The sequence below is a fragment of the Mesoplodon densirostris genome, chromosome 7, assembly GCF_025265405.1.
Source record: "Mesoplodon densirostris isolate mMesDen1 chromosome 7, mMesDen1 primary haplotype, whole genome shotgun sequence".
Classification (NCBI taxonomy): domain Eukaryota; kingdom Metazoa; phylum Chordata; class Mammalia; order Artiodactyla; family Ziphiidae; genus Mesoplodon; species Mesoplodon densirostris.
Genome location: NC_082667.1, coordinates 9469726 through 9495754, shown reverse-complemented (window position 1 = coordinate 9495754; position 26029 = coordinate 9469726). Strand labels below are relative to the sequence as shown.

Sequence of the window (26029 nt, the reverse complement as noted above, 5' to 3'; positions counted from 1 at the left end):
TTCCTCCCACCCCGGCAGAACTGGCTAGACGTAGTCTTAACTTTTGCTGAGTTGAGTCAGCTCAACCTGGAGGGTTAACCTGGAAAGGAAAATAGTCCAGAAAGCAAAGGCTAAGCAGAGAGTGGGTGAGTACGTGTGCACGCATGCTTGTGCACACGTGTGAGTCAGTGTGTGCATGTGTGTGCATGTCCTGCACTCGTGTGTGTGGTGGCTAGCTTGCAGGGTCTGTGGTGGGGCCGGCAGAGGAGGTGGATTTGAGAGGTAGTGAATGTTTGCTGTGGGTGTGTAAGGGCAGATACAAATGAAAAATAAGAAAGAAAAGAGTTTAATTCTCCCTGTAGAAAAAAAGGGAAGAGACTTTTCGTCTCTTTTCAGTTTAGAAACCTTATAATTGTAGGCTTTGCCTCTTTGAAATGTATGTAAATATTTTCAAAAGCTAAATAAGCCTCTTGCCAGTTTACCATCCCAGGAACGTTTCCTCAGGGATGCGCAGCTCTCTCTCTGAAATGGATCATCCAGAAACTCATCTCCCACTTTCTGTGGGAAAGCAGGAGCCTAACTTGAGCTGGTGCCGGGCCCCAGGTTGCAAACCTGCCTCTGGAGGTAGGTATTTTTCCTCGGCATAAAGGCAATTAACAAACACAGGTGGCTACTGTAATTGCCAGGCAAATGTAGCATATACATGACAGTGGTGCTGTCCAGTTCTTTTGCTGGAGGACTAGCTGTGGTTGATCTTGAGATGTGTATGACGTGTCGTTATCTGCCTGGCTCTATGAAAGGGTGAGAGTTCTTTGTAACCTCGTAGCGGATAGCCTGTTCTGTGCAGCACATTCTGGTCGAATGCTAATTCACTATAAAAAGGTTCTTTCCCTCTTAATTTTTCGGAGAGGTTTTCTGGCTTGGCAGGAGATTTTGCCCCTAGTTTGTATTTCCCCAGCAGGTGTCTGGGCGCCCTCCATTTTTTTTGGTACATGCGTGTGCGTCTTTACCAGACAGAGAGGTGGCAGCAAGTCTCCCGGCCTGGGTCTCCTGGACCACTGGGGCTGCCTTGGGCCAGCCATCCTGGAGGCATCTCTCTGAGAAGGGGGTGAGGGGCTCGCCGCCCAGGGAAAGGGGACGCAGTCTGAGGATTCACAGCGACGGCTGCTGACCCTCGGCAGGCCTGGGGCCCTGGACAACAGCCGCGTGTGGAATCTCAGAGTCCTCGGGGCCCACGGTGGGGCGCTGGGGTGGGCGCTCTGCCCCAGCCGGGGCTCCGAGCCCCCCGGCCCCGCCCTCATCCGGCCCCGCGCCGGGCTGGCTCAACAGCGACGCCGTGTGGCCGAGAGAGGCAACGGCGGCTGGCCTGCTGCTTCTCCCTACCCAGCGTCAGGAAGCCAGACTGACCGCCGCCCTCCTGCCAGCATCAACCTCTGGGAGAAAAGAACGATAGTAAGGCAACCGGGGGCTTGATGAACTGATTGGGGAAAAAAAAAAAAAGGAGCTATCATCTAATATTTCCCGAACACCAACGAGTTATAATGCAACAGGCATCCCCGAGCCCTGCTTCATCCCTGATCCACACCTGGGTAGGGGTCAGGGGTAGGGAGGGTCTTAGATTTGGCAGCAGGGTGTCGTTTCCCACATTACTTAATAATAAAGACGTTGACTGTTTAGTGGCTTGTCTCTTAGGCTGTGTCAGAATGTCCCTGAGACAAAATGGCAGCATCGGAGCAGCTGCAGTGAAGCATCTCACACCCAGTGGCTGCATCACAAGTTCAGGCGCTCCCGGGTGGCTCATCCTCACCCCCATTCCCCCTCCGTAATATCTGGTTCTTTCTCTGTCGTTTCCCAGGAAGCACCTTTCACACAGAGAGTCAGGGAAGTGGTGCCCCTGATTGTGTAATGTGGTGGACCCTGGGAACACGGGCAAATGAGGGCTGGACCCACCCAAGGGAGAGGGTTCCTCTGATGTGTCCAAAGGTTCCAGCTCTAGAGGGCAGGTGTTCATTACACAGGGATGGTACATGGGTCATTCCTTGGGTACCAATTCCTGTCAATTAGCACACGTGGGGAAGGATTCCATCACGATGCCTGGGTTCAGTGGGTAAATGTGGCTGATTGCTTACTGTATGTTTCCTACTGTTGCTGCAGCAAATTACCACAAACTTGGTGGCTTAAAGCAACACAGATGTATTATCTTCCAGTTTTGGAGGTCAGAAGTCCAAAATGGGTCTCACTGGGCTTACTTAAATCAAGGTGTCAGCAGGGCTGCATTCCTTCTGGAGGCACTAAGGGAAAATCTGTTTTCTTGTCTTTTCCAGCTTCTAGAAGCCAGCTGGCTTGTGACCCCTTTCCATCAATTGCATTGCTCTGACTTCTGTTTCCATGATAACATCTTCTCTGACTCAAATGCCTCCTTCTTATAAGGACTCTTGTGATTACACTGAGGCGACACAGATCATTCTGGATAACCTACCCATCTCAAGATTGGCAAAATCCCTTTTTTCCATGTAAGGTAATGAAATGGAGCAGGACCCTATCATCCTCGCCCCCCCCCCGCCGCCCCCATGCCCTCCGCCTGCCTTTTGTCTGTGGAAAAACTTTAGCCAAAGAATAAGTTTAATCAGAGAAGTGAGAAAATGCAGAAACAAAGGAAAATAGTCCAACAAGACTAAGTAAGAATAGTTTAGTCAAAGATCTTCAGTTCCCTCTCAAGGGCTATAGGTAATATTCTGAGCCGTATCCTGGGAGCTGCCTTGTAGATAGTGAAAACCCTCACCAGGTGGAAGAAGTTAACTACGTGATGACCAGAGTGTACCCAAGACGTAAGCTGCCACAATTCCAAGAATTGTCCTCAAAGAACTGGGAACAAATTGACCCTGGAACTGAAGATTAACTGTACTTGAAACAATCAAGATGACGCTGGTCAGACCACTGATAACCAATTGCAAGATGACTGTCGGAGCTGACTGTGCTGTTTCTGCATGTAGCCCCCTCCCTCTGCCTATAAAAGCTCTTGCCCACTGGTTGTATGTGTGTGGGAGGTGGAGTCTGCCCCTCCCTTCCGCCCCGGTTGCCAACATCCAAAATAAAGCAAACTTTCCTTTCCACCAACTTTGCCCCTTTATTGGCTTTTGAGAGGTAAGCAGCCAAACCCCACTTTCAGTTACAGTAACATATTCACAGGTTCTGGGGATTAGGATGTGGACTCCATGGGGGGAACATTATTCTGTCTAGCACAATTACCATAGTCTGTATCTTGGTTTGGGTTCCCCCGTAAGCATGCTGATCCTGAGACAAAGGTCTGAGTGCAAGTGGTTTATTAGGAGGTGGTCCCAAGACACCCAGTAGGGCAGTGGGGAAGTGACATAGGGAAGGGAAGGGGTCCATAAAGTGTGTGTCATCGAGCCAGATGCCCCTGTGGACCACTGGAGCTGGACCTCGCTGGGGAACTGAGGGAGACAGCATGGAGCACACGCCTGAGTCACCCCTGCACCCCGGCCGGGGGAGCTGGGGCATTCTTCCCTGAACTCTGGTCAACCATGGGTCGAGGGCTATTGTACGGTAGTTAATTCCCCTGCACTTCCAGTCTGCCATACTTGGGCAGAGCAGGATCTGGTGGCCAGGAAACCCGTTAGCAAAGAGTTGCAGGTTCTCGGCAACAGGAAGTCAGGCTGTCAATCACTAAAATGGTAAAGGCCAATGGGATGTGGTCTGGGAGTTGATGGTCTCTGCTGGCCCGTCACAGGTATAGGGGGAGGGTGTGGTGGCAGCATAGCAGGTCCCTGTCCATCTCTATATTGACAGGACTCCTGGAGGGGCATGTAGCCAGGGCCATCGGGCAGTCAATCCACCTGCTTTGCTCAACAGGTGGGAGGATAGGCAAGGGCAGGCAACCATCCCCTCCCACAGCCTGTTCACAGCCACATTCTCCTCGGACCTCCTGTGAAATAGAGAGCCCTGTTATGACTTTTTCTCACTTGCAAGTCAGGGTGAAAAAGTTTCCCTTCCAGGACCCAGGGGAGAAGGGAGGGAGTTGGGGCGGGGAGGATATTGCAGAGAGAAGTGTGAAGAGGTTGTATTGCCGGTGTATGAATGGCATTTACTGAGAGCCTACCAAGCTCTCTCTGTCTGCATGTATCTAATTTCCACAGCAACTCTTCTTCCTCATCTTCTCCTTCCCCACCTCCTTCTTCTCTACTTTATTTTTAGAACTGCCCTTTCATCCACTTTAGAATTAAAACACACACGGATGCACATACAAACACCATCATGACTTACTTGCACCATCATTTACTAAACAGTTTCTTATGGAAATATTCAAACATATACTAAGATCACCCAGCTTCAACAGCTATTAACATTTTGCAAATTTTGTTTCACCTATATCCTCTCCCACCCAATACCTTATCATTTCTTAAAGGACAACTTAAAAACATTACAAACATAAGAAGGATATGATCTGAAAATAAAGAACAGTCCTTTAAATGGAAGAATTCTAGATTAAATAGGAACTTTAAAATGTCTTATTCTTTCTTATTTTAATGCATCCAGTTGTGAACTTTGTCTTGAATCAGCGTTTGAGAACCACTTGTTAAATCCATTGTGCTAATTGTACAGATGAGGGAACCAAGACCCAGAGAGAGAGGGGATTGGCTAAGATCATCCAGAGAGGAACGGCAGGGCAGACCAAAGGTCCTCCTTGGCACATAGGTCCATCTGAAGCAAGACTATGAAAATCTATTTTTTCCCTGGAAAAGAGAAAAAATCAGGAAATGGCCCATGATAGTATCAGAGCTTGACCCCCTGTGGGTGTAAACATTTATCATGGAATTGTGGTGACCTTGGGAACTGTATCAGTTATCTACTGCTAGGTAACAAACAACTCCAAAACGTGGTGGTTTAAAACAACAGCCATTTATTTGACTCCTGAGTTTGTGGGTCTTCCTGATCTGATCTCTGCCTGGCTTGCTCAAGTGGATGTGGTCAGCTGGTGGGTCAGTTGGCAGGCTGGTTGGTCTAACAGGAGGTCCCTCAGCTGGTCTCGCTCACCTCTGCTCTGGTGGTCTCTCATTCTTATAGGAAACAAGTGAGCCTGGGCTGCCAAAGAGCAGCAAGAGGGAAACCCTATGAGCAAGTACCTTTCAAGCTTCTGCTTGTGTCATGATTGGTAATATCTCCTTGACCAAAGCAAGTCACAGCCAAGGGGTGGAGAAATAGATTACACCTCTCAATGGGAAGACCATGTCACATTACAAGAGAATAGATGCAATGTATGAATTTTGGGAGGACACAAACATTCAGCCCACAACACACGGGAACCATAGAGGGTGTCTGTACATGGAATTAGACTGGTGTATTAGTTTCCTGAGGCTGCTGAAACAAATTGCAATAAACTACGTGGCTTAAAACAACAAACATTTATTTTTTAATTTTTGTTTTGTTATTGAAGTATAGTTGATTTGCAATGTTGTGTTCGTTTCTGGTATACAGCAAAAGGATTCAGTTATACATATATGTATATTCTTTTTCATATTCTTTTCCATTATGGTTTAATCACAGGGTATTGAATATGGTTCCCTGTGCTATACAGTAGGACCTTGTTTATCTATCTTATATATAATAGTTTGTACCTGCTAATCCCGAACTCCCAATCCAACCCTTCCCCACTCCCCTCCCCCTTGGCAACCACAAGTCTGTTCTCTATGCCTGTGAGTCTGTTCTTGTTTCGTAGGCAAGTTCATTTGTGTTGTATTTTCGATTCCACATATAAGTGATATCATGTGGTGTTTGTCTTTCTCTTTCTGACTTAACTTTACTTAGTAGGATCATCTCTAGGTCCATCCATAGAAATTTATTCTCTTACAGTTTTGAAGGCCAGCAGTATGAAATCAAAGTGTCGGCAAGGCCACACTGCCTCTGGAGTCTGTAGGGGAAAACCAGCTCTTTGCCTTTACCAGCTTCTGGTGCCTCCTGGCATTCTTCGACTTGAGGCTGTATCATTCCAATCTCTGTCTCCTCCTCTTCTGTCTGTGGAATCTTCCTCCTTCTCACTCTTTTAAGGACACTTGTCCCCCTGGACAACCCAGATATGCCCTTCCTCTCAAAATCCTTAACCACATTTTTAGTCATATAAGGTAATATTTACTCTTTTATCATATAAGGTAATTTTGACAGGCTTTGAGGATCACATGTAGACACATCTTTTGGGGAGCTACTATTCAGTCGAAGATGATTTTGGAAAACTGGATTTACCTAGCTCAGTTTAGTAAGAGTGGAAGTAGAGGGTACAGGTGAGTACGTGAGCAGGTGCTAGGAAAGTTCAAGAGGGAGTAGGTTCGTCATGAACCTGCTGATGGCTGTTAAGAATGTGAATCAGGAACTTTCTTTAATGGAGGAAAGCACACAGACTCAAAAATGCATGCTTCATCACTTTGCTGCCTCATCCATCCCCTTAATTTCCACAGCATCAGAGGGAACTCCAAACTTCAGCCTCCAAAGTACACATTTCACATCCTTCCACAGACCCAGATTCCCGTGGAACATAATCTATTAGCTATTTATTACCTTGTAACAAATCACCCTCCAACTTAGTGGCTTAAAACACATGTTTAGTAGTTCACAGTTTCTGCGGGTCAGGATTCTGGACCTGGCTAAGCTGGGTGCCTCTGGCTCAAGGTGTCTTATGAAGTTGCAATCAAGCTGCCGGCTAGGACTGGGGTCTTATCTGAAGACTCTACTCAGGGCAGGGCATCTGATTCTATGTGGTTGTTGTGAGAGAGCCTTTCCACATGGTCACTTCACAACATGGCAGGTGGCTTCCTCCACAATGAGTGAGTGAGAGAGAGAGAGAGAGAGAGGGAGGGAGAGAGAGAGGGGTTAAATGGACATCAAGAGCCTCAGCAGGGTTTTGAGTTAGATGGCATTATCCCCTCCTCCCTTTGTTTTTCTAGATGAAATAGGGCTTGGAGAAGTTAAAAAGGTTTCTTAAGTAAACAGAGACGGTAAGCCAGCATTCAAACTCAGGTCTACACAGTTCCACCTCCTAGATGTGCCCTTTCCATTGGGCCACGATGATTCTTGAGGGGAGAGAAGATTGTATGAGGGACCCTCAGCTTCTTCTCCACTCAGTTGACTCCTGTGTTAGTCTCCCAGGGCCACTGTAACAAAGTATCACGAACTGTGTGCTTTAAAACAACAGAAATTGTCTCACAGTTTAGGAGGCTAGAAGTCCAAACTCAAGGTGTCAGCAGGGTTGGTTCCTTCTGAAAGTTCTTAGGGAGGGTCTGTTCTCTCTCCTAGCTCCTGGTAGCCCCAGACATTCCTTGGCTTGTAGATGGATCACTCCCATCCTCCGTCTTCACGTGACATTCTCCCTGTGTGTCTGTGTCTTCTTATAAGAACACCAGTCATATAGGGTTGGGGGCCCACCTTACTCCAGTAGGACCTCATGTTAACTAAATACATCTGCAATGACCCTTTTTCCAAGTAAGGTCACATTCTGCAGTACTGGGGATAAGACTTCAGCCTATCTTTTTTTGGGAGGACATAATTCAACATAATGGACTCCCAGTGAATGGAAAAGAGTAGCATTTAGGACCCCTGGGCTCAGGTTAGTTAGAAAAACAACTTGTGTTTTACCAAATAAAGGAGGAATTTGAAGTTGTTGATTCAGCTTGACATTTTAAAAAACTTTTGACTCTAGGGTTTGCCTGACAGGTTAAAGGCTCTCCGTTTTAGCCATAGGAGGGATTTAACTGGGCTGCCACACACCGCAATCATTCCACCTGGGCCCTTCTTGGCCCTTGAAGCTGGAGGGGCAATTCCTTTAGTAGTTGTTCCTGTCATAAAATACTGAGCTGTTGCCTGGACATACTGGGAGGAGGGGATGTCCCTAGGACTCCTGGGGATGACTTATTCCAAGGTGGCTCTAAAGCCTCTTGGGTAGTGGCCTTTTGGGATGAGGGACTGATGGCACCTACATGCCTGGAGGGTGCTGGAACGCTGTGGACACTTTCTCTTCCCTCTCTACCCTCCCTCCAGCCCTGTCAGTGCTTTGACTCAACGATTATGTCAAGTACCAGATCATTCCACTAGAGGGCCGTAGAGCACAGTGTTAAGAGTTTGGGATCGGAAGGCAGTTCCTTAAGTTTGTCTCTTCCCTTCCAGGTGAGTGGAATGCAGACAGGAGAGTTCATCATTTTGGATCATGATGAGGAAGACAACATCCTAGGGACAGCGGAGGAGCAAGCTGGGGCCAGTAGCAATATAACACATATAACACGACGGTTAAGAACAGGTTCGACCATGGCTCACGGGCCCAGCCGCTCTGCGATATGTGGGATCTTCCCGGACCGAGACACGAACCCGCGTCCCCTGCATCGGCAGGCGGACTCTCAACCACTGCGCCACCAGGGAAGCCCCAAGAACAGGTTTTTAGACTCAGAGAGAACAGACTTATGGTTGCCAGGCATGGAGGGGAGGTGGGGGAGGGAGGGATTGGGAGTTTGGGATTAGCAGATGCAAACTATTGTGTACAGAATGGATAAACAACAAGGTCCTACTGTATAGCACAGGGAACTATATTCAGTATCCTGTGATAAACCATAATGAAAAGAATATGAAGAAGGAGGTACATATATGTATAACTGACTCACTTTGCTGTACAGCAGAAACTAACACAACAATGTAAATCAACTATACTTCAATAAAATAAATTTAAAAAAAGAACTTAGATTTTTGTTTGTTTGTTTTTGGAGGTAGGCTGCCTGGGTTCAAAAGTGGAGGGAAAGGACACATCTCTTCCCTTTAAAGACAACGTAGAGGTTGTGCACATTGTAATGCTCACATCCCACTGTCCAGAAAACACTGCTGCTAAGGATTCATATGGCCAGACTCTTCTGCAAGAGAGGCTGTGAAATGTAGCCTTTCCTCTGGGTGGCCAAAATTCTGTATTATGGAAGAAGGGAAAAATGGACATTGGCAGTTAATTAGCAGTTTCGACCACAAATCCTCAAACCAGCTTAGGTTAATTAATCTGGATTATAAATGGACTGATTTTTGGTTAGAGAAGGAGACTTCCAAGGTGACTGAGATCCAAGCTTCTGGCTTAGCTTCCTTCTTTTGTTTGTATTTTAACTTAATTTGTTACATCAAGAAGATTTTTGGATATTACAACCTGGATCCAACCCCAGTGATGTTCTTTTAGAATCCTCTTTGGCTGGTGTCCTGTCACTACGATTATGCTGAACTGGTCTCTTAGCATTATTATTATTTTTTAAATTTATTTATTATCATTTTTTTTTTTGTGGTATGCAGGCCTCTCACTGTTGTGGCCTCTCCCGTTGTGGAGCACAGGCTCCAGACGCGCAGGCTCAGCGGCCATGGCTCACGGGCCCAGCTGCTCCGCGGCATGTGGGATCTTCCCGGACCGGGGCACGAACCCGTGTCCCCTGCCTCGGCAGGCGGACTCTCAACCACTGTGCCACCAGGGAAGTCCTCTTAGCATTATTAAAGACTTTGTTTGCCCTATTAACATCTTTTTTTAGATGCCCTATTAAAGTCTTTTTTAACACTCAACTTTTTTCAAATGATCATCTTTCCCCCTTATTCTTTCCATCTGCTTCTTCCTTCTCCTCGTCCTCCCTATGCATCTTCTTGAGGCTAAATGATTTCAACACTGCAAAAGGGAGCCCCTATAAAATGGCCTGTAGGCTTTTTAAGCATTGCTCTAGTATTTTGACAGCATCTTACTTTCATAAATCTTTTTATTGTTTTTTCTTGTGTCTGTATAATTTTTTTCTGCTCTGTCTAATTTGCTGTAATTTCCATGTCTGTATAATTGTTACTTCCTTCCTCTGCTAACTTTGGTCTTAGTTTGTTCTTCTTTTTCTAGTTCCTTGATGTGTAAAGTTAGGTTGTTTATTTGAGAATTTTCTTTTTTCCTAATGTAAGCATTTATTGATATAAACTTCCCTCTTTGAATTGCTTTTGCTCAGTCCCATAGGTTGTTATGTTGTGTTTCCATTTTTATTTGTTTCAAGATCTGTTTTGATTTCTTCTTTGACCCACTGGTTGTTCAGGAGTATGCTGTGTAATTTCCACATATTTGTGAGTATTCCAGATTTCTTCTTCTTATTGATTTCTAGTTTCATGCCACTGTTGTTGGAAAAGTTTCTTAGTATGAGTTCAATTTTTTTAACTTTACTAAGACTTGATTGTGACCTATCATATGATTTATCCTGGATAACGTTCCATGTATGCTTGAGAAGAAAGCATATTCTAGTGCTGTTGGATGGAATGTTCCATATATGTCTGTTTGGTCCATTTTGTCTCATAGTTCAATTCTAATATTTCCTTATTGATTTTCTGTCTGGATAATCTATCCATTATTGACCTTGTGATAGTGAAGTCCCCTACTATTATGATATTATTGTCTATTTCTCTCTTCAGATCTCTTCAAGTCTGTTATATGTTTAGGTGCTCTGATATTGGGTGCATATATATTTATGACTCATATCTTCTTGATGATATGACCCCTTTATCACTATATTTTGATCTTCTTTGTCTGTTGTTACTGTTTTGGCTTAAAGTTTATTTTGTCTACTATAAGTATAGATATCCCTGTTCTCTTATGATTTCCACCTGCATGGAGTATCTTCTTCTATCCCTTTGCTTTGAGCCTATGTGTGTTCTTAAAGCTGAAGTGAGTCTCTTGTAAGCATCAGGTACTTGGGTCTTGGTTTTTTTGTTTTGTTTTGTTTTAATCCAGTCAGCCACTCTATGCCTTTTGATTGGAGAATAAATCTATTTACATATAGAGTAATTATTCATAGTTGAACACTTACTAATGACATCCTATTAATTGTTTTCTGGCTTTCTGTAGTCTCTGATTCCTTTCTCCCTCTTTTTCTGCTTTCTTTAGTGAATTGATGATTTTTCATAGTGGCAAGCTTTGGTATCCTTCTCTTTATCTTTTGTGAATCTGTTGTAGCTTTTGCTTTATGCTACCATGGGGCTTATATTAAACTACTTATAGATACAACAGTCTATTTCATGCTGATAAAAACCTGACTTTGCATACAAAAACTATCCTTTTACTCCCCATTTTATGTGCTTGATTCACAATTTACCATTTTTTATATTGTGTAATCATAAACAAATGATTGTAGCTATTTCTATTTTGTCTCTTGTTCTTTGCCTTTAAATCTGAATTAAGTAGTTAACACACCACCATATTACAGTATTAGAGTATTTGAAATTTGACTATATACTTATCTTTGCCAATGTGTTGAATATTTTCATATATGTTCATGTTACTAGTTAGTGTCCTTTCATTTCAGCTTGAAGAACTCCTTTCAGCATTTCTTGTAAGTCAGGTTTGTGGTGATGAACTCTCTCAGCTTTATTTCATCTGGGATAGTCTTTATTTCTTTGGGTAACTGTGCCAGATAGAATATTCTTTGTTGGCAGTATTTTTCTTTCAGGGCTCTGAATATATCATCCCTCTCACTACTGGCCTCTAAGGTACCTGCTGAGATATTCACTGATCACCTCATGGGCGTTTCCCTTGTAATTTACAAACTTCTTTTCTGTTGCTGCTTTTAGGATTCACTCTGTTTTTAACTTTTGACAGTTTTATTATAATGTGTATTACAGAGGATCTCTTTAGATTGAGTTTAAATGTTTAGTGATCTATGAGCTTCATGAACTTGGATATCCAAATGTCTCCACAGATTTGGGAAGTTCTCAACTATTATTTCATTAAATAAGTCTTCTGCCCCTTTCTTCCTCTTTTCTCCTTCTGGAACATCAATAATTGGCAAATTGTTCCTTTTGATGGTAGCCCACAGATCATGTAGGCTTTCTTTACTCTTTTATATTCTTTTTTCTTTGTTCTCCTCTGATTAGATAATTTCAAAGTTATTGTCTTTTAGCCCACAGATTCTTTCTTCTGCAAGATCCATTTTGCTGTTGATGCTCTCTATTGCAATTTTCATTCCATGCACTGTATTCCTCATTTCTAGAATCTGTATGGTACTTTCTTTGTGATTTTCATCTCTCTCTCTCTTTTTTTTTTTGGCTGTGCTACACAGCCTGTGGGATCCTAGTTCCCTGACCACGGATCAAACCTGAGCCCCTGGCAGTGAAAGTGCCTGGATGGCCAGTGAATTCCTGATTTCCATCTCATTTTTATTTATTTATTTGTTTGTTTGTTTATTATTATTTCTATTTTTTAACCATCTTTTCTTTTTAGGGCTATAACATAAATTAATGCTTTTAAAAAATCTTTATTGGAGTATAATTGCTTTACAGTGGTGTGTTAGTTTCTGTTTTATAAAAACAGAATCAGCTATACATATGCATATATCCTCATATCTCTTCCCTCTTGCATTTCCCTCCCTCCCACCCTCCCTATCCCACCCTTCTAGGTGGTCACAAAGCACTGAGCTGATCTCCCTGTGCTATGCGGCTGCTTCCCACTAGTTATCTATTTTACATTTGGTAGTGTATATATGTCCATGCCACTCTCTCACTTTGTCCCAGCTTACCCCTCCCACTCTCCGTGTCCTCAAGTCCATTCTCTCGTAGGTCTGTATCTCTAATCTCATCCTGCCCCTAGGTTCTTCATGACCTTTTTTTTTTTTTTCTAGATTCCATATACATGTGTTATTATATGGTATTTGTTTTTCTCTTTCTAACTTCACTCTGTATGACAGACTCTAGGACCATCCAACTCACTACAAATAACTCAATTTTGTTTCTTTTTATAGCTGAGTAATATTCCATTGTATATATGTGCCACATCTTCTTTATCCATTCATCTGTCGATGGACACCTAGTTTGCTTCCATGTCCTAGTTATTGTAAATAGTGGTGCAATGAACATTGTAGTACATGACTCTTTTTGAATTATGGTTTTCTCAGGGTATATGCCCAGTAGTGGGATTTCTGGGTCATGTGGTAGTTCTATTTTTAGTATTTTAAGGAACCTCTATACTGTTCTCCATATGGCTGTATCAATTTACATTCCCACCAACAGTGCAAGAGTGCTCCCTTACATGTAAAAGTATGAGATTAGATCATTCCCTAACACCATACACAAAAATAAGCTCAAAATGGATTAAAGACCTAAATGTAAGGCCAGACAAGATAAAACTCTTAGAGGAAAACATAGGCAGAACACTCTATGACATAAATCACAGCAAGATCCTTTTGGACCCACCTCCTAGAGAAATGGAAATAAAAACAAAGATAAACAAATGGGACCTAATGAAACTTCAAAGCTTTTGCACAGCAAAGGAAACCATAAACAAGACCAAAAGACAACCCTCAGAATGGGAGAAAATATTTGCAAATGAAGCAACTGACAAAGGATTAATCTCCAAAATTTATAAGCAGCTCATGCAGCTCAATAGCAAAAAAGCAAACAACCCAATCCAAAAATGGGCAGAAGACTTAAATAGGCATTTCTCCAAAGAAGATATACAGACTGCCAACAAACACATGAAAGAATGCTCAGCATCATTAATCATTAGAGAAATGCAAATCAAAACTACAATGAGATATCATCTCACACCAGTCAGAATGGCCATCATCAAGAAATCTAGAAACAATAAATGCTGGAGAGGGTGTGGAGAAAAGGGAACACTCTTGCACTGCTGGTGGGAATGTGAATTGATACAGCCACTATGGAGAACAGTATGGAGGTTCCTTACAAAACTAAAAATAGAACTACCATATGACCCAGCAATCCCACTACTGGGCATATACCCTGAGAAAACCATAATTCAAAAAGAGACATGTACCAAAATGTTCATTGCAGCTCTATTCACAATAGCCCGGAGATGGAAACAACCCAAGTGTCCATCATCGGATGAATGGATAAAGAAGATGTGGCACATATATACAATGGAATATTACTCAGCCATAAAAAGAAATGAAACTGAGCTATTTGTAATGAGGTGGATAGACCTAGAGTCTGTCATACAGAGTGAAGTAAGTCAGAAAGAGAAAGACAAATACCGTATGCTAACACATATATATGGAATTTAAGAAAAAAAAATGTCATGAAGAACTTAGTGGTAAAACAGGAATAGAGACACAGACCTACTGGGGGTGGGCTTGGGGACATGGGGAGGGGGGGCTGTGACGGGGCGGGTGAGAGGCATGGACGTGTATACACTGCCGGGCATGGGGTGGATGGTTGGTGGGGGGTGGCCGCGTGGCACGGGGGGATCGGCTCGGTGCTTTGTGGCCGCCTGGAGGGGTGGGATGGGGAGGGTGGGAGGGGATGTGGGAACAGATGTATATGTATGACTGATTCACTTTGTTGTAAAGCAGAGACTAATAAAAAAAAAAGAAAAAACACGATTAACAGAATGAAAAGACAATCTACTGGGAAAAAATACTTGCAAATCACATATATGATAAGGATTTTATCTGGAATATATAAGGAAATCTTACATATAAAAAAATTTTTAACTAAAAAAAAAAAAAGAGTGCTCCCTTTTCTCCACACCTTCTCCAGCATTTATTGTTTGTAGATTTTTTGATGATGTCATACTGACTGGTGTGAGGGGACACCTCACTGTAGTTTTGATTTGCATTTCTCTAATGATTAGTGATGTTGAGCAGCCTTTCATTTGTTTGTTTGCCATCTGTATATCTTCTTTTTTTTTTTTTAAATGATATTTAATTTATTTATTTATTTTTGTCTGCGTTGGGTCTTCGTTGCTGCGCCCGGGCTTGCTCTAGTTGTGGCGAGCGAGGGCTACTCTTCGTTGCGGTGCACGGGCTTCTCGTTGCTGTGGCCTCTCCTGTTGCGGAGCACGGGCTCTAGGTGCGCGGACTTCAGTAGTTGTGGCACGTGGCCTCAGTAGTTGTGGCTCACGGGCTCTAGAGCGCAGGCTCAGCAGCCGTGGCGCAGGAGCTTAGTTGCTCTGCGGTATGTGGGATCTTCCTGGGCCAGGGCTTGAACCCGTGTCCCCTGCATTGGCAGGCGGATTCTTAACCACTGCGCCACCAAGGAAGCCCTGTATATCTTCTTTGGAGAAACGTCTATATAGGTCTTCTGTCCATTTTTGGATTGGGTTGTTTGTTTTATTGATATTGAGCTGCATGGGCTGCTTGTGAATTTTGGAGATTAATCCTTTGTCTGTTGCTTCATTTGCAAATATTTTCTTGTTTATGGTTTCCTTTGCTGTGCAAAAGCTTTTAACTTTCATTAGGTCCCATTTGTTTATCTTTGTTTTTATTTCCATTTCTCTAGGAGGTGGGTCCAAAAGGATCTTGCTGTGATTTATGTCATAGAGTGTTCTGCCTATGTTTTCCTCTAAGAGTTTTATCTTGTCTGGCCTTACATTTAGGTCTTTAATCCATTTTGAGTTTTTTTGTGTGTATGGTGTGAGGGAATGTTCTAATTTCATTCTTTTACATGTAGCTGTCCAGTTTTCCCAGCACCACTTATTGAACAAGTTGTCTTTTCTCCACTGTATATTCTTGCCTCCTTTATCAAAGATAAGGTGACCATATGTGCGTGGGTTTATCTCTGGGCTTTCTATCCTGTTCTATTGATCTATATTTCTGTTTTTGTACCAGTACCACACTGTCTTGATTACTGTAGCTTTGTAGGATAGTTTGAAGTCAGGGAGCCTGATTCCTCCAGCTCCATTTTCTTTCTCAAGATTGCTTTGGCTATTCGGGGTCTTTTGTGTTTCCATACAAATTGGAAATTTTTTGTTCTAGTCCTGTGAAAAATGCCATTAGTAGTTTGATAGGGATTACATTGAATCAGTAGATTGCTTTGGATAGTATAGTCATTTTCACAATGTTGATTCTTCCAATCCAAGAACATGGTATATCTCTCCATCTGTTTGTATTGTCTTTAATTTCTTTCATCAGTGTCATAGTTTTCTGCATACAGGTCTTTTGTCTCCATAGGTAGGTTTATTCCTAGGTATTTTATGCTTTTTGTTGCAGTGGTGAATGGGATTGTTTCCTTAATTTCTCTTTCAGATTTTTCATCATTAACATATCGGAATGAAGAGAGTTCTGTGCATTAATTTTTTATCCTGTTACTTTATATCCTTTTGAAATCCTTGTCATGCCTCTGTTGGCCTTTTGAACATCCTCTTTGGAGAAATAAATGTTTATCCAGTTCCTCTGCCCATTTTTAAATCACATTGGTAGGGTTTTTTTTTTTTTAAATATAGTTGGAGTACAATATTGTGTTAGTTTCAGGTATACAGAATAGTGATTTAGTATTTTTTTTAGATTTTTTTCCATTATAGGTTATTACTGAGTATAATTTCCTGTACTATACAATAAATGCTTGTTGGTTATTTATTTTACGTATAGTAATGTGTATCTATTAATCCCATACCCTTAATTTGTCCCTCCCCACTCTTTCTCCCTTTTGGTAGCCATAAATTTGTTTTCTATATCTGTCAGTTTGTTTCTGTTTTTTTTTTTTTTTTTTTTTTTTTTTTTTTTTTTTTGTGGTACACGGACCTCTCACTGTTGTGGCCTCTCCCGTTGTGGAGCACAGGCTCCGGACACACAGGCTCAGCAACCATGGCTCATGGGCCCAGCCACTCTGCGGTATGTGGGATCTTCCCAGACCGGGGCATGAACCCATGTCCCCTGCATAGGCAGGTGGACTCTCAACCACTGCGCCACCAAGGGAGCCCCCTGTTTCTGTTTTTTATATACATTCATTTGTATTATTTTTTAGATTCTACATATGACTGGTATCATATAGTATTTGTCTTTCTCTAACTTATTTCATTAAACATGATATTGTCTATGCCATCCATATTGCTACATATGGCAATCTTTCATTCTTTTTTTATGGCTGAATAATATATATATATATTCCACATCTTTTTAATCCAATCATCTGTTGATGGACACTTGAGTTACTTCCATGTTTTGGTTCTTGTAAATAATGCTACTATGAACATTGGAGTGCATGTAACTTTTCCAATTAGAGTTTTGTGGGGTTTTTTTGGATATATATCCAGGAGTGGATTGCTGGATCATATGGGAGTTCTAATTTTAGTTTTATGAGGTACCTCCATACTGTTTTCCATAGTGGCTGCCCCAATTTACATTCCCACCAACTGTGTACAAGTGTTCCCTTTTCACCACATCCTTGCCAACATTTGTTAATTGTGGTCTTTTTCATGATATCCATTCTGACAGTTGTGAGCTAATACTTCATTGGAGTTTTGGTTGACATTTCTCTAACGATTAGCGATGTTGAGTTTCATTTCATTTGCCTTTTAGTCATCTGTACATCTTCTTTGGAAAAATGTCTATTCAAGTCTTCTACCCATGTTTTGTTTGGGTTGTTTGTTTTCTATGTTGAGTATTATGAGCTGTTTATATATTTTGGATATTAACTCCTTGTCAGCTGCATCATTTGCAAATATTTTCTCCCATCTCGTAGGTTCTCTTTTCGATTTGTTGATCAATTCATTTGCTGTGCAAAAGCTTTTAAGTTTGATCACATCCCATTTGTTTATTTTTGCTTTTATTTCTTTTGCCTTAGGAGACAGATTCAAAAAATATTGCTATGATTTATGTCAAAGAATGTTTTGCGTATCTTCTCTTCTAGGAGTTTTATGATGTCATGTCTTACATGTAGATCTTTAAACCATTTTGAGTTTATTTTTGTATATGGCATGAGGGAATGTTCTGATTTCATTGATTTACATGTAGCTGTCCAGGTTTTCTGGTACCACTTGTGGAAGAGATGGTCTTTTCTACATTGTATATATGTTCTTACTTCCTTTGTCATAGATCAATTGACCATAGGTGCAGAGGTGTCAATGCCATGCTGTTTTGATTACTGTTACTTTGTAAATAGTATAGTCTGAAGTTGGGCAGTTATACCTGAACTTTGTTCTTTCTTCTCAGGGTTGCTTTGGCAATTTGGGGTCTTTTTAAGTTCCATATTAAATTTAGGATTATTTGTTCTATTTGTGTGAAAAATATCCTGTGTACTTTGATAGAAATTGCATTAAATCTGTAGATTGCTTTAGGTAGTGTGGGCATTTTAATACTAATGATTCTTCCAATTCAAGAGCATGGAATATCTGTCCATTTCTTCAAATCATCTTTGATTTCCTTTATCAAGGTTTTCTAGTTTTCAGCATATAGATATTTTAATTCCTTGCTTTTGTTTACACATAGATATTTTATTTGTTTCTTGGTGCAATTTTAAACATAATAGCTTTTTTTTACATTTCATTTCTAATATTTCTGTTCAAAATGCAATAGGTTTCTGTATATTAATATTGTGTCCTACAACCTTGCTGAATTCGTTTATTACCTCTAATAGTTTTTTGCTGGAGACTTTAGGGTTCTCTATAGAGAGTATCATGTCATCTGCAAATAGTGATAATTTTATGTCTTCCCTTCCCATTTGGATATATTTTATTTCTTTTCTTGTCTGATTGCTGTGGATAGGACTTTCAGTACCATGTTAAATACAAGTGATGAGAGTGGGCATCTTGTCTTGTTCCTGAATTTAGCAGGAAGGCTTTCAATATTTCATAGTTGAGTATTATGTTGGCTGTAGGTGGGTTTGTCTTAAGAGGCCTTTATTATGTTGAGATATGTTCCCTCTGTACCCACTTTGATGAAAGTTTTCATAATGAATGGATGTTGAATTTTGTTAAATGCTTCTTCTTTGTTTATTGAGGTAATTGTATGATTTTTTATCTTTCTTTTTGTCTATGTAGTGTATCACATTAATTGATTTGCCTATGTTTAACCATCCTTGTGATCCTAAATAAATCAAACTTGATCATGGTAAATGATCCATTTTATGTACTGTTGGATTTAGTTTGATAATATTTTGTTGAGGATATTTGCATCTATATTCATCAAAGGTATTGACAAGTAATTTTCATTTTTTTCTTGTCTTTGGTTTTGGCATCAGGGTAATAATAGCCTCACAGAATGAAGTTGGGAGTGTTACCTCCTCTTCATTTTTTGGTAAAGGTTTGAGAAGAATAGGTTTAATTTCTTCTTTATATGTCTGGTATAATTCCCCAGTAAAGCTGCCCAGTCCTGGACTTGTTCTGGTTTTTTTTTTTTGGCAGGGAATTTTTCAAAATACAGATTCTACTTCACCTCTAGTAATTGGTCTGTTCAAATTGTCTGTTTCTTCTTGGCTCATTCTTGGCAGGCAGTATGTTTCTAGAAATTTGTTCATTTCTTCTAGGTTGTCTAATTTGTTGGCATATAATTGTTCATAATATTCAATTCGGGTTTTTTTTTTTGGTATTTCTGTGATATCAGTTGTTATTTCTCCTCTTTCCTTTCTCATTTCGTTTATTTGGGGCCTCTCCTTTTTATTGTTGGTGAGTCCAGCTAGAGGTTTGTCAATTTTGTTTATCTTTTCAAAAAATTAGTTCCTTTGATTTTTACTACTGATTTTTAAGCTCTATTTTATTTATATGCTCACTGATCTTTATTATTTCCTTCCTTCTGTTGACTTTGGGCTTTGTTCTTTTTTTCCTGATTATTTTAGGTAGTAAGTTAAGTTGTTTATTTGAGATTTTTTCTTGTTCCTTGATGAAAGCCTATACCGCTTTGAACTTCCATCTTAGAACTGCTTTTTCTGCAACCCATAGATTTTGTAAAGGTGTGTTTTCATTTTCATTGTTCTCAAGGTATTTTGTGATTTCCTCTTTGATTTGATTATTGGCTCATTGGGTTTTTAATAACATGTTGTATAGTCTTCATATGTTTATTCTTTTCTGTTTTTTTTTTCTGTAATTGATTTCTAAATAGTTTCATAGCATTGTGATCAGAAAACATGCTTCATATAATTTCTATCCTCTTAAATTTTTTGAGACTAGTTTGGTGACCTAGTATGTAGTCTATCCTAGAGAATGTTCCATGCATGCTTTAAAGAATGTGTATCCTGTTTTTTGTTTGTTTGTTTGTGTGTTTTTTGGATGTAGTGTCCTTTAGATATTAACTAAGTTCAATGGGTGCATTGTGTCATTTAGGACCTCTGTTGCTTTATTTATTTTCTCTCTGGATATTCTGTCCATTGATGTCAGTGGGGTTTAAAGTATCCTACAATTACTGTATTATTGTCAGTTTCTCCCTTTATGTTTTTTAGTATTTTCTTTATATATTTAAGTGCTCCTATATTGGATGTGTGTATTTTTTTTTTTTTTTTTTTTTTTTTTTTTTTTGCGATACACAGGCCTCTCACTGTTGTGGCCTCTCCCATTGTGGAGCACAGACTCCGGATGCACAGGCTCAGTGGCCATGGCTCACGGGCCCAGCCGCTCCGTGACATGTGGGATCCTCCCGGACTGGGGCACGAACCCGTGTCCCCTGCATCGGCAGGCGGACTCTCAACCACTGCGCCACCAAGGAAGCCCTTGGTGTGTGTATTTTAACGAGTGTAATAATATCTCTTGTATTGATGCCTTTATCATTATATTATGCCCTTCTTTGTCTTTTTTTATGGTTATGTTTTAAAGTGTATTTTGTCTGATATGATTATTGCTACTCCCCCTCTCTTATCATTTCCATTTGCATGAAATATCTTTTTCCACACCCTTGCTTTCGGTCTATGTGTGTCTTTTGTCCTAATGTGAGTTCTGCATACTGATTCTTATGTTTTAATCCAATCAACCACTCTAGCTTTTGAGCTGAGTATTTAATTTGTTGACATTTAAAGTAATTGTTGATAGTATGTACTTACTGCCATCTTATTCTTTGCTTTCCAGTTGTTTTTGTAGTTCTTCTTTGTTCATTTCTTCTTTTTGTTTTTCCTTTTGTAGTTTGATGATTTTCTTTTGTTGTATGCTTGAATTTCTTTCTTTTTAGTTTTTGTGAATCTATTGTATATTTTTGATTTGTGGTTACCATAAATTTCATGTATATTGACCCATAACTATATCTTCTTTCCTTAACCTAGAGTCATTTAAGTTTAAAAATATTCTAAAAGACCTACATTTTATGCTCCTCCCTCACGTTTTGTGGTTTTGATGTCTTATTTATATCTTCACACTTATCCTTTTACTGTTTATTGTATTTATAATTGCCTTTATAATTTTAAAATTTTCTTTTAATCTACATATTGATTTATTTTACTGAACTTCAACCCTTCCTATATATTTGCCTTTGCTATTGTGATTTTCTCTCTCCTATAGATTCTTGCTTCTTTTCTATTTAGAGAATACCCTCAATCGTTCATTTAATTTAGGCTTAGTATTGATGAATTCTTTTAGCTCTTGCTTGTATGGGAAATTCTTTATTTCTCCTTCTATTTCAATGATGATCTTGCTTGGTAAAGTATCCTAGGTTGCAGGTTTTTCCCTTTCAGCCCTTCATATATATCACACCACTCCCTTCGGATCTGCAAAGCTTAGGCAGGGAAATCAGCTCATAGCCTTATGTGGGTTCCCTTATAACTGACCCTTTGTTTTTCTCTTTCTGCCTTTAGAAGCCTCTCTTTATCATTTGTTTCTGCCATTTTAAATATCATATGTCTTGGTGTGGGTCTGTTTGAGTTCATCTTGTCTGGGACCCTCTGTACTTCCTGTACATGGATATCTGTTTCCTTCTTTAGGTTTGGAATGTTCTCAACTATCATGTCTTCAAATACATTTTCAATCCCCTTGTCTCTTTCTTCTCTTTCTGGAACCCCTGTTATGTGTAGGTTGACACTTTCTATATTTTCCCATAGATCTCGTATGTTGCTGTCATTTCTTTTTGTCTGCTTTCCTGACTGAGTGATTTCCATTTTTCTATTTTCCAGATCACTTATTCATTCTTTTGTGTCATTTAGTCATCTACTCACTGCTTCTATATTGTATTCAAATTATCTATTTTTTGGTTCGTATTTACAGTTTCTGGTTGCTTGCTACATTGATCTGCATTTTTATTGATAATCTTTCTTAATTCCTTTAGTGTTTTTATTGTCTCCTTTTTGAACTCAGGTTATAGTAGACTGGTGAGGTTTGTTTCATTATTTGCTCTTTTAGGTGATTTCTCTTGTTCTTTTAATTGGGAGTAGTTCCTCTGTCTTTTCATTTTACCTAACTTTCTTTATTTCTGTGAACTTAGGAAACACTACTTCAGTCTTGAAGGGGGGTTTTTAGGTTAAGAGTAAATCTGTGCAGACTTTGTGTGTCCAATGTCTTTGGTGCAAGGGCTGGTTTTCATATGGATGCCAACCATGTCTTTCTTCAGTGTGTACTTGTCCTCATCACCTTGATAGGTGGTGCAATTGGTTTGGGGATATCTAAAGCCTGTTCACAGTGTGATGTGGGAATTTCTTTCAGCTCCATGCCTGCCGTCACTCTTGGAGTAGAAGTTCTGAGGGTCAGGTTCCATCAGGTTTCATTACTCTTGAGTGCATGCCCTGCAAAACAAAGGGCAGTGTGGAAGCAACTGAGGCCCAAGTGCTCACAGAGGATAAAACCGCTGCCTGTGTAAGCGTTTGCAGCTCTGCTTGGATGCAACCCAATGTTGCATACTTTTCCTCATGTGTTTGTCCTAGATCTAGTACAAGGCTGGGGTGTTCATACCTGGCATTCACTAGGCTGGGGCTGAGGCTTGAGGCATTGTGGCTGCAGGAATTGAAGTGGCTGCACTGTCATTAGATATATGAACTCCCCACCCATTTTCTCCCAGGACCTCTCTGCTCCAGATCCAGCACTAAGCTGTGGTGTGGAGTGAGGGTGTTCACCTCACTCAGATTGGGGGGTACACAGAGGCAGTCACTGCCTGTACAAAACTTGCTCTATCCTGATTGTTGCACAGCAGCAGGTGTGCTCTCCTTGCAAATAGTGTCAAGGCTTCTCAAACCCATCTATCTGCCCCAGCAGTTCTCCCAGCAAACAAGGGGGCTTATCTCCTCCACACAGAACCTTGGACTGGGATTCCCAGTCTGTGGCTCGACCAGCTTGCTCCCCAGGGTGAGAGTCTACCCTTGCAGATCTTCTCTTATTTTCAGATCCTTATCAAGGGTGGGAGTTCTGGCTTTACAACTTTTTTCCATCCTAGCCAGTTATGTGAAAATCTTTCTTCCGAAGTAAATGGAAACATCTTCTGACAGTTTCCATTTAGTATTCAGTGAGAATTGTTCTACATGTAGATGTATTTTTGATGTTTTTATGGAGGTAGTTGAGCCCCATGTCCTCCTACCCTACTATCTTGATCCCTCACTTCTATAAGATAGTTTTAAATGACAGAATTTAAACAAAAGAAAACTGATTAACTGTTGCCAAATTTGGAAAGGAAATGATAGGAGCAAGGGCAGGTGGTATATTTATATCAGTACAACAAGAGAGATGCCTGTGGAGAGGGAACTCTTTAGTATCTTGACTGTGGTGGCGGGCACGTGAAGCTATACAGATGATAAAACTATATGGTACTAAGTACACCACACACACACAAACACAAGTACAGGTAAAACTGACTGGGAAAATCTGAATAAGATCAGTAGATTTTATCACCCTCAAAAAGTCTGTAGTAATATTATACTATAGTTTTGCAAATATTACTATTGGGGGAAACAGGGTGAAGTGCATGCAGTTTCTCATTATATTATTTCCTGCTACTGCATGTGAATCTGTAATAATCTCCTAAAGCATCTCAATTAAAAATATAAATGATTGGAATGTTATAGCATGCAAATTATAAGCATAAGAAACCTGGAATGTTTATATTAATATGAGAAAGTACATACTTGAAATCGAGGAGCATTACTAGAGATAAAGAAGCCAAGTTCATAATGAGAAAATGATCAATTCATCAGGATTCTGAACATCGGCACATAAATGATCCTTAATATATTCTGTAAATGAATAAATAAACCTGAGAAAACAAACCCTTATGTTAGCTTACCATTACCTTTTTCCTGTATCTTTATTTGAAGGAATTTAAAATTATTGTGAGGAGCTGGTGTGATTTAAACTAAAGCATAATATCAGTTATCGAAAGTTAGTAATGGCACGATATTTCACTTTGCTTTAATTAAAAACAAAGGATTGTATTTTTTAAATTATTGTAGTCTAAAGTCAGTATAAACCAGAAAAAACTTGCTTTCTCTTCTTTCCACAGGAAAATCATAAAGCTGTTCACTTCTGTGTGTCTCAAATTCCATTTTCTGGAAATGACTGAAGACCCTGGAGCAGGTTTGTTTTAGCTTGTTTAGAGAACGTGTACATGCTGAAGTCCAATATTGATTTTACAGAGTAACTGAGGAGAAGCACATTCAGAGAGTAAATCTTTAAACAGATTTAATGGTCATCAGATAGAAGTATCTTTGGTAAATTATTTTCTCTGTGACTTTACTACAAAAAGTAATACCTACTGATTCCAGCAGGACTGGGGAAACTGCTTCCACTGCTCTCTTGTAGTAGTGAGGTGATGGGACCCATTGATGAGAAACTGGTGTGAGGTCACATAGACTTAGTGTCACCTCTTCAGAACTCCTGGATGAAATTGGTGGCCTGGGGAAATTCCAGATCCTTCCTCTGGTTTTAATTCTTCCTTCTTTCATGATAATAGTTTGTCATATACTGTTGGACAACATCACTGCAGCCATTCCTAGTCATTACTGCTGGGTCCACATCCTTGATAATGACACTGTCTCTGATAATGACACTGGGACCCTCAGCCCTGACGTCCTCCTGAGAATCTTCATCCTGTTGGATTCTAACTTGAAACCAGAGAAATGTCATCACTTCCTCCTCCCCCAGTGGCATCTCCTTCACCTGAATGGGACCTTCCCCAACATGACTGACCTGAATATGGAGCCCTGTGTGGGCAGCTGGGTGTATGACTGAAGCTCCTTCTCCTCCACCATCGTGACTGAGGTAAAGGCCCTATTTACCTTTTTTTGAGTATATGGTCTGGGTGTTTAGAATAACATAAAATCAACAAGGTTCATGTCTTCAGTTACTGAGTAGATAGTGTAGCCAGCTCTCTTTCATTATTTTAGGAAAACTGATTACTTATCTATTTAATGCCAAACACATTACAATTGATGACAGCAAAATCAACAACTGGATATGAATTTTACTATCACTGAGCTTTAAATTTAATGTGCATATTGATGGTTGGATAAGTAAGTACTTGATATAAATTGTGGAAAATTATTCTTGGTCATTTGCTCTTAACCTAGTTGCAAATTATAAATATTTGTATTAATTTTTAAAAAATGCCCTACCTTGGGTATTGTCAGAGAAACAAATCAGAGTGCAATTCACTCTAGATGTGAAATCCAGGCGTCAGTGTTGAAAAAATAACCTCAGTGTTTTCAATACATGGTAAGGATTGAGTACCACTGAGATATGCAGTGTTAAGAGAATATGAAGATTGACCCTAATATAATCTAAAAGACTTTGTTGAGGATTTTTAGATTAAAAAACATGCTGAAGCTGAGACATGAATGATATAGATCAATAAATGTAGTAAAGGGAAGCCCAGAGGACACGCATTTCACTGAGGGTTCTCTGAGTGAGTGAACATTGAGGGAAGTAAGATGCTCTGAAGCTCTTCTGTGCTGGTTTCCTTCTCTTCCAGTGGGACCTAGTATGTGATCATCAGTCACAGAAACCAGTGGCTCAATCCCTATTCATGGCTGGAATGCTGGTGAGGGGCTTCATATAGTGCCATCTCTCAGACAGGTGAGTGTCTCTAGATCATTGTTACCCTACTGTGTGGTGTTTTCACAGTTTATGATTAGTTGTTTCATAAAGAAGGTTTCATTGAGTTTCAGTAGACAATTTCTACTGCTGTGGGTTGCCTCGGTTCCCAAGGAGCTATAGATGGAAATGTAGAATTAGACTCATTGCGATGAATGTCATTTTCTTGTCACGGAGCTCTCTGTACTGGGCACAGAAATGATATCTCCATAAGATCTGGGGGCATTTCAGAATAGTATTTTTTTTATGAAACTGCTTTATTGGAAATGAAAGAGTTGCTAGAGAAGAAACATTCAATTTGAAATTCTGAAGGCAGGAGCAGAGAGGTTCCTCCAGTTCCAGAACGCTGGGAAT

General features: G+C 40.4%; 1 pseudogene; it reads left to right on the top strand.

The window, feature by feature from the left end:
- LOC132494100 (organic anion transporter 7-like) overlaps window positions 1-25661 on the top strand; it is a 37690-nt pseudogene extending 12029 nt beyond the window's left edge.
- The last annotated feature ends 368 nt before the right edge of the window (window positions 25662-26029 follow it).